This window comes from Etheostoma cragini, chromosome 13 (assembly GCF_013103735.1).
Source record: "Etheostoma cragini isolate CJK2018 chromosome 13, CSU_Ecrag_1.0, whole genome shotgun sequence".
In the NCBI taxonomy this organism is placed as follows: Eukaryota; Metazoa; Chordata; class Actinopteri; order Perciformes; family Percidae; genus Etheostoma; species Etheostoma cragini.
The window spans coordinates 21,795,458-21,804,741 of NC_048419.1; the positions used below are offsets into that span (position 1 = coordinate 21,795,458).

At 40.6% G+C, this 9,284-nt stretch overlaps 1 protein-coding gene across 1 annotated transcript in view; it reads right to left on the bottom strand.

The window, feature by feature from the left end:
• Window positions 1-8,088, bottom strand: part of capn5b (calpain 5b) — a 36,357-nt gene extending 28,269 nt beyond the window's left edge. The window contains exon 1 of the mRNA XM_034889073.1: window positions 7,857-8,088. The gene's annotated coding sequence lies outside the window, so the exon portion shown is untranslated. The remainder of the gene's footprint in view (window positions 1-7,856) is intronic.
• Between the last annotated feature and the right edge of the window lie 1,196 nt (window positions 8,089-9,284).

Genomic DNA, 9,284 nt, shown 5'->3' on the forward strand with positions numbered 1-9,284 from the left:
TTGGAAAAAGGCTGCAATGAAACAAAGAGTGAAAAATTTAAAGGGGTCTGAATACTTTCCGTACCCACTGTATGTAGCAGATGTATGACAAGAAAGTGAAGTACATACATGCCAGAGATGTGTTCACAGAGTTTATTTTTCAACTGTAAAAGGTAGAATATGTACTGAGCATCAGCTGTTTGTTTACACATTGTGTTCAAAGTTGGCCCCTCCTCTCCAGCTCAGAGCGAGAGCGAGAGCGAGAGAGAGAGAATGCAGGGGTGATCTAGAGAGTAAAAAAAGATTGGGAGCAAAGCAGTAAATCAGAGATATATAACAATCTTTTCAGATTGGTTAGTTCTGAAGCACAAATAAACACACACACACACACCTCTGCGGGAAGGTCCCATATTGTCGGTTTATGAGTGAATGCAGAGCTCCGTCTTGTCTTGTTTTATGTGTCGTGTCACTTTAGTCTAAATAGACAATGACTCAGTCAAGGGATTGCTTCAGTTCTGCCGGAAGATCCACCAGATCTCCCTCTTTTTGGCCGGATGTCCTTCACCTTTAGCTTTCTTTTGTGTTGGCATTCTAAACTGCAGTTGATTTATGAAGACTAGACCTGACAGCTAGCTAGACCAGATGTTGAATCTAAGTTTTCTCCTGCATGACTAAAAAATTTTTTTGAACGTGCATGTTCCACCAAAACAAGTCCTTTCCTGAGGCTATTTTGCAGCGGCACCGTTACTCGGTTACTCCGTCCGGCTCTTAGCACCCGCCATGGCGTTTGTGATTGGTTTAAAAGAATGCCAATTAACCATAGAACGCTTTTCTCCCTTCCCGGAATGCTGCCAGGCCCTCCTCCGTGACACTGTGGAGGAAGGTCTGGCAACGCTCCAGCAGGAAGGCAGGAGAGAGATGATGTAGGAGGGATCGTTCCTCTAGAACTCTTGCTAAGCTCTCAGATGAGATGTCCCTGCTGTTTGTCAGTCATGTTAAGAAGAATGGCACAGAGACGAACCAGTGCAGATGCATCCAATCTCACCTGGTAATAAACTATGGTATCATTATATGAATTTCATATCTGGATAAGAAAAAAATGCACGTTGAACCCGCTGTAGGCTACATACACCGAGAATGCATAGCCACATGCGTTACCCATATTATTACTGTAAAATCTAAAGTGTATTGTCTATTCCAACCGGTACACTGCAGCGCAGCAAAGTGATACAACTAAACCCAGATGAAGTCACTTAATTCAAATTTACAACCAAGCAGCACTATAAAATATAGTATTTTTTAATTGGGCTGAGTTGACCTGTTCCCCTCCCAGCAATGCTCAATGACATCTGATATCTGGGGAAAGGAAGCGTGCAGAAAAATGGAGGGATGTTAAATCAAAAAGGACAACAGGTACAACTTGAAATCTGACAACTGTACCTTTCAAATATCATTAGCCCAAAGGCCTTAGAAACTAACTTTTCCTGACATTCAGGGGGATCCAATTCTTACACTAGACTAATGTGATATGTTGAATTCAAACAGGCTGTGGCGCTGGCTATGGAGCAGCTTTATAAAACTCAAACCTGCACAGCTACATTTCAATATCAGCTTTAATGTGGTAATCATACACATTTAACCACTTAAAGTATTCATTTATTTCTATGATCACATATCTCCATAGACAAAGGAGTCTTCCCTGTTAGAAAGCTGGTCTGAAATAACATCTGGTCTATGTTGTTACAGATAACTACAGTCTTGAGTCTGCAGTCTGACCTTAATTAAAGAAAATATCCAGTAACTTTAATACACAGGCATTAACAAGCTAGCCTACTCTTGACTGAGTGATAAAGTAAATTCCTGGGGGAATGATGAGGTCGCAGTTGGAAGCTAAATCTGACAGATGGCCTGGTGTCTTGGCTCGTGACAGCAATGGGGAAAACCATGCTGTCATCTGGCCTCTGTGCATGGCCAACAGAATTACCTGCAGAGAGCAAATCCTGAGAAGCTGCTGCACTGGATGCTTTTAGTACTGTGTACTGAATTAAAGCTGAATAAACACAGTACATACTGGATTACACTCACATTTTCCAAGGAATTCTAATGCACCCAATCCAATGTTTCAGTTTTACAGGTACTGTCATAAGCACAACATTTAACATATGACATAGACAACAGTTGCCTATTTACACATCCAGCAGACATGTAGCAACATCAGCATTTGTTTGGAGTCGTATTTATTTTTACCTCCATTTTGGTCTCGACCAGCTCTTGAGAAAAAATATCTTGCTCTTACACTGCCACTTCTTTTACCACCCTAGATGCCAATTCTGCTGAATAACTGATGGATGTTAATCTGTTTCAGATCAGCGCTCCTGTTCTGCACTGGTCTTGCTGTTACGATTCATTTATTTTAGATAAATTATTTTTAAACTGCGTCTTACAAGTTGTTCACCACCTTGGGATGAGATGAGATATCTTTCTAGTTGTAACTGCAAAGGAGTCCTAGTTGCACTGCAAAGGACTATGCCTACATTGGGCGCACATGCTACCGTGGGAGCTAGAAGTCGCCCTGATGTACAGAAGTCTTGAAATATATTTTACACATTGTCTGTTGTACTGCATCATTGAAGAAATCTTACTATTAACTGTTTCATTTATCATTCATACCAGACATTAGAATAGTCTTACCTGACCCTAAAATGTGTTGCTCATTGTTCACACAATTTAAGGCACAAGAGTCTAAACTATGTCAACATCTCTGAGCTGCATGACATTCGATGATGTCACTTGAGATCAGACTGAAGATATAACCATAGCAAAAAGTGAAAGCACAAAACTTTCACCAGTGGGCACAGATGCTTAAAGGATAATTCTGATCAATTTCAATATGTAGCTTTGTTGTTTGTAAATTTGGAGTGCTGTCAGTGGCAAGAAAAACAAAAACAATCTGTCCTGCCTACACCGAGTTAGCCTCCTGCTAGCGTTAGCACCAAACAGGCTTAAACAGGGCAAGTTTTAATCTTGTTTTTAGACTCTAAACATGTTCAATTGTCATTACAATTGCCTACCCATGTGCAGTGATTCCTTCCGGGGGATCACAGTGAATATGACTACTGTAGATGTGAAAGAAAAGCATAAAAGTTGTGTCAATCCATACCTCTGTTAATTTCCTGTTTTCCAGTGAAGTCCACACTACTCGACTGTAGAAATCATACAATCCAATATTCTAAAATGTATTTTTTCCACACAAAAAAAAATTGCAGATTTGCAGTTGTTAGGTCCTTAGTAATGACTATGTAGAAACAGGCTGTACCCTGACACCACAGTGGAGCCAGGAGAGCAGAGCGGCTGCAGCAGGTCAAATGTTCAAGAGCCCACTGTTGCTTAGTTACCTATACACATGCTAAATAGCTCTTGAACTCTTGAACTGCAGCTTTCCCGGCTCCACTGTGATGTCTGGATTGGATGAGTTCGATGATTGACTAGTTTGGACTTCATCGGAAAACAGGAAATAAACAGAGGTATGGATTAACACAACTTTTATGGCTTTCTGTCACATCTAAAGCAGTCAGATTCACTGTGTTCCCTCGGAAGGAATCACTGCACATGGTTAGGCACTTGTAATAACATTTTGAACATGTTTAAAGGCTAAAAACAAATGTAAAACTTGCCCTGTTTAAGCATGTTGGGTTCTAACTCTAGCAGGAGGATAACTTGATGTAGGCAGCACCAATTGTTTTCATTTTTCTTGCTACTGACAGCACCCCAAATTTACAAACAACAGAGCTACGTGTTGAAATTGACCATAATTCTCCTTAAAATGTGAAAAAGATACTGTTGGACTTCAGGCAGATGTTTGGGAAGACTTGATCTGTAATGATGTAAGATTTTAGCTCTCCTACAAGTGAGGGAGCAAAACAGACGGAAAAGGGACAAGGTGAAAATACATTCAAAATTGCCCACGCTGCAGGAAGAATGGGACCGCAGCAAACCAAGGGAGCATGGAACGAATCTATTAGTCATAAAGTGGCTGAAAGTGGGCAGTTTGTTTAAGACATTTTCAAGATAATGGGTGATAAAGACAGAAAAGAGACATAATGGCTGAAAAAGTGTGGATGTTGGCAAGACAGTATTCCTATTATTCATCATGCTATAAATTATTTGATGACCACGTTTAAGCAAACTGGAAAAGAGTGAGAGCAGTACATTAATGATGCACATTTCATTGCACATCATAACCGTCAATGGCAGGTTGTGCTTGTAGTGGAAAAAAGTGTAAAACATTCTAAAACTGGGGAAACAATGTGTTGCAGAGGAGAAAAACTTCTGCAGTGGATGAAATGACACTTAAAGAATTTACGACTGACAGATGATACGGCCCTCCCCCCGCCCCCCAAAACAATTGAGTCATGATTCAGAAATGACAGCTCCTGCAGTGGAGTGGGGTGAAAAGCTGGAGGGAAAAGACGTTCAATGAATAATCAATACTCCGAGGAGCAAGTAGAAGGAAGCAAAGTGCCCCTTCCACCAGATGGAAGCACTGTGGACATAATAATACAGTGTGTAATGTAGTGTTTCTAGCCGTGTATAATAATCGTAAGCTACACTACAGTTCCAATGTGTTGATCCGGGATAACAAAATATTCATAATGCTTACACTCTCCTCATATCTGACTAAAGCTTGTGTTTCACTGATTGTTTACTCAGCAGTCCTAATAAACCACTACCAGTTCCAGATCGGTCCATGGTCTTTACTGCAACACACAGGAACAAAGAGTTCAGACTGCAAACTGGCCTGACTTCATTCTGCTATGCTAACCTCAGTGAGCAGGCGTAACTGCTATTCAGCAGATGTCAACATTCACTCATTCTACTGCTGAAGCACGGTGCTGTACAGCAGACTGGCAAGTAACCCAGTACCACAGAGTTTCAACCATGGTAGAATGGCAGAATGGCCGAATGTCGTACCAACACTGTGAACAGCATTTATCTACAATAAGAACTCAAACAGTACCATGGACAGCTCCTGTGTTACAACACTGAATGGGACCAGAGTGTTAAGCCCTGGGCAGCCCTTTTGACCAATCAATTGGGCAGAAAAAAAGGAATATCTACTTATATCCAGGGATGCAGTATTACCGGAGGATAATGGTGTGCCAGCCTACACTTAAACAATTTCCTTCACACTGTCACTGGCATCACAGGGAGATCCTGCTACTTTAACTGTGATTATTCTGGGTATGATGTGGCCATGTTGTTGCTAATGACTCTAGGCTACTGGGTTTATGTGTCTAGTGATCATTTCACTACTGGTGTACAGTGTGCATGCACAAGTCAACTCACACTAAGACATACAAAAGATCAAGGATAAACAAATCCAGTGGTTACATGTGCGCATTAAGTGGCTAAACTGCACATTGGGTGCAGGATGATCAAGTTAAAGAATGATGCAAATGGTAGAGACAATGTACATGTAACAATACAAGAGGCTGTAGCAATGATGCAATGAAAGATAAGAAACAAAAGAAACCAAAGCTACTCTGTGACTATCCCTGCTGGTATCTTTTTCTTATTTCACTGTTTTACAATTATTTTCACTGTTGATTAATCAGGTAATTCTTTTCTTGATTAATCAACTAGTTGTTTGGTCTACAAAATGTCAAAAAAGGTAAAAATGTTAATCAGTGTTTCCCAAGGACCAAGATGATGTCCTCAAATTTCTTCTTTTGTCCATAACTGAAAGATAATCAGTTTAGTGTCATTCAGAGTGAATAAACTAGAAAATACTCAAATGTTAGAAACTTAAACTGATTAATCAATTATCAAAAATAGTTGCAATCCATCCATCCATCTTCATCCGCTTATCCGGTATCAGGTTGCCGATAATTTAAAAGTTGACATCTAATCGATTAATCAATTAATATATGAACCTCTAGTATGAACATTGTTTTTATGAATCGCAAGGCAACCTTAAAATGTATTATTATATTGTTATATAATATTATTAATCTTTGTATCCCTGAAAAGATTATCACAGTGATTTGTTGTCAAGGAAAACTTGTTTCCCTATTAGATATCATGATGATAACTGTTCACAAAACGGTGTATGGCCTAATTAATGTGCACAGCAGGCAGCAGTAGATTCAAGCAGTGTTCTGGTCAGAGATCAGGGAGGAGTGTGTGTTTGGGTGTTGGTGGTGGAGGAGTGACTGATTGAGTCTGTTACTGCTGACAAACTGATTAAATTCAGAGAGGTGAACAGTGAGCACTAATGTACCAGCATACCAGGGAGAGAGACAGAGAGTGAGAGAGAGAGAGAGAGAGAGAGAAAGAGAGAGAGAGACATGGTGCACCAGACCATCCCTCATCCACCCCCCTCTCCTGCATCAAGGAGGAGGGCTATCCCAGCTTCCCATCCTCCCAGCATCGTGATTACCTCTCTGCAGTATCTCCTGCTGCTGCCAGCCACTATGAGCTCGGCCATGACATACGACACTTGCACTAAAAGTCACTTTTCTCTGCTTACAAGTCAGCTTGCTTGATTTTTCCACTTTAATTCCTGTTTTCACATGATCTCCTATACATTTCATTTTAATTAGTGCCTAGTCACCTGCTATGAACTCACTCCCATTTCTTTGTGTGAGGGAGAACAGCTGTTATTAAAGAATAACAAGTTATGAACTATTTTATTATCTTTAGGTTTACCATAAAACACAAGGCTGATGGCTTTTGGGTCAAATCCCAATAACAATGAACAATAATGACAGATAGGCACATTTTAGGTTGTGACTATTCAGATTCAAGGATCTATTTTTAGGATTTTTAGTGTACTTAGGTCTGAGGGACCCCCAGATTGAGAAACAGTTGGACCCGTTGTAATAAGAATTAGGTTATCTATATGGGAGAATTAGTGATGTTATTTTAGTAAAGGTAGTAAACTATCAAACTTCAAATCAGCTACTTAAGTTCCCTAACTATTTATAGTGATTTAACATCCTGTTGAGGTAGCCTAAATTAAAGCTTACACATAAACTAGTAATGTGCATTCAGTCCGCTCTTAGTGCCCTGCAAAACAATACACATAACAATCATTTATGACTCCCCATGCAGTGGTAAACAGGCTCTAGAGCATCAGACAGAGGCAGAAAAGGCATCCAATACACAAACTAAGTCATTGTTGGATTTCAGAAAAACACCAAAACTTACAAAGCCTGGAGCCTTTACCGACTGATATTATGCCTACTGTTTAGTCAGAGTAATATGTTTTTATGTTACCAAACTATGAGTTTGAAGACCAAAATAACTGCTCCTGAATGCCCCACTAATGTTATTATCAGATATGGCTACCATATACATTTATTTGAAGTGTTGTTTGTTTTCCTTTGCTGTGCATTGTAATAATATGAATACGATCAAAATTGGATATAAGAGAGTGAAAGCCCCACATTCGCCATACCCAATTAACGCCCATGTAGCCTATTCTACTGAATATGAAAACAAAGCTCAGCAGCGTACGAGCAAAAACAGCACAGCGGGAACAGCAGCTCTAATATCCGATATATGCCGCAATTTTTGCGCAATATAAAAACGTATAGTCCATTTTACACTGGTAATATGCCGTGGTTTGATAAATATTCCCTCTCACTCCCACCCTCCCTCTCACCACACGTTATCGAGTCAGCAACCCCGGTCAGAGTGGTCATATAAGGCCATTTCAGACGGCTACGGTAAGTAAGTGATAGGATCTCGGATCTCCTGAGATTTCACAAGCCGCTTTGTGCGGCTCGCTGACCGCCGCCTCTCCATCTCCAGCAGGCTTCCAATGCACCTGGCTTCCCGGGAAACAGTATGGACCAGTTTCACGGTACGGTTACCTGAAGTGAGGCCTCTCCCGTGGCAACGTGGTTCACTTTCGGGTCCTCCTCCGGGGGTCCAGCCGGTCCGGCTCTCGCTCTCCTGGGGCTGCTGGGATTCCTCACCACGCTCTCTCTCTCTCTCTCTCTCCCTCCCTCCCTGGTCCGCTGGCAGAGCTTCTCTCTCTCATCTCCTCTCCCGAGCAGCTTCAAGCTGCTGCGCAGAAGACGGCACCAAAAGAGGAAGTTCTGTTCTCCTGATTTAAAAATAAAATAATGTCGTATAACAGGTCAGCCCAACTAACAATTTTGGGTTCCCAGAACGTTGCGGGAACGTTCCCTGAAGGTTAGCTTTGGTAGTGTTGTGTTTCCGCGAAAGTTTTCTTACCGTTCTGGGAAGAGAACGTTCCCATAACGTTACCTTAACGTTGCAACCTTTAGAGAACGTTACCCGAACGTTCTTTTTGCTAAGATGCTATAGACAGCATCTTTAACCATCTGTTTAAAAGTGCCATCCCCAACTTTACACTTTTAGTTCACATTTTAGCAGTTTTTGTGCAGTTTTTTTGCGAAAGCTCCGAAACCCAATATGCAAGGCTCTGTCATCGAAAATGCGACTTAAATTTGCATAATTGCCAGAGTAAGAAAGGTGTACATTGGACATCATAATTCAGCCAAGCATGCTATATAGCTTAGGATTTGTTGAGAAGATGTCGGGCTTTGTCCCACTTTTTGGCGAACAAATAACAAACACCTCATTACGTTTTATTTTGAAGGTGTGAACAGTAAGTGTAATATTTCCTATGCAGGTAAATAATATTCATCCTCAGCTTTCTTTAACGGTCTATGGTCCTCAGTCAGCAGGGATGCAGGCAGAGGGATGCTGCAGATTGAGCATGCGCACAGTGAACAGGCCTGCTGTAATCCCCTTTGTCACAAATAAGAGGATGCATATGCTGTAATCAAGAAAGCTTCCCCTCATACTAGCTTTTTCAGTTTTTAACGCTGCCTATATATGTAACTGTTTGACAAATACACAATAAAGGCAGATGCTTTTGGAAATGGGACAAGAAACACTGTGGTCAAATATTGCACAATATAATTTGATGTTATATTACTTTAGAGATCGTTAACCTGTATCCTATTATAAGGTAGGCTATACTTGTTTATTCAAAAGGAAAATGTGGTAGTGGAGTAGAAGTATAAATTATAAAATTAAAAGAAAATTTCACTTGAGTACCCCCATCAGCCACACCTGATGGTGAAAAGCTCTGTGTATATGTGACATTTAGGCTATAAGAACTTATTTTGATGACTATTTAAATGATTTACCAGTCAACAGACTGTAAATCAGTTAGGACTAGTATTCTACATGATAAGACCCCAATGATATCAGCAGTTCTAGAATCATTTGAATTAACTCAATTGACTCAATCCAGACAGTTTGAC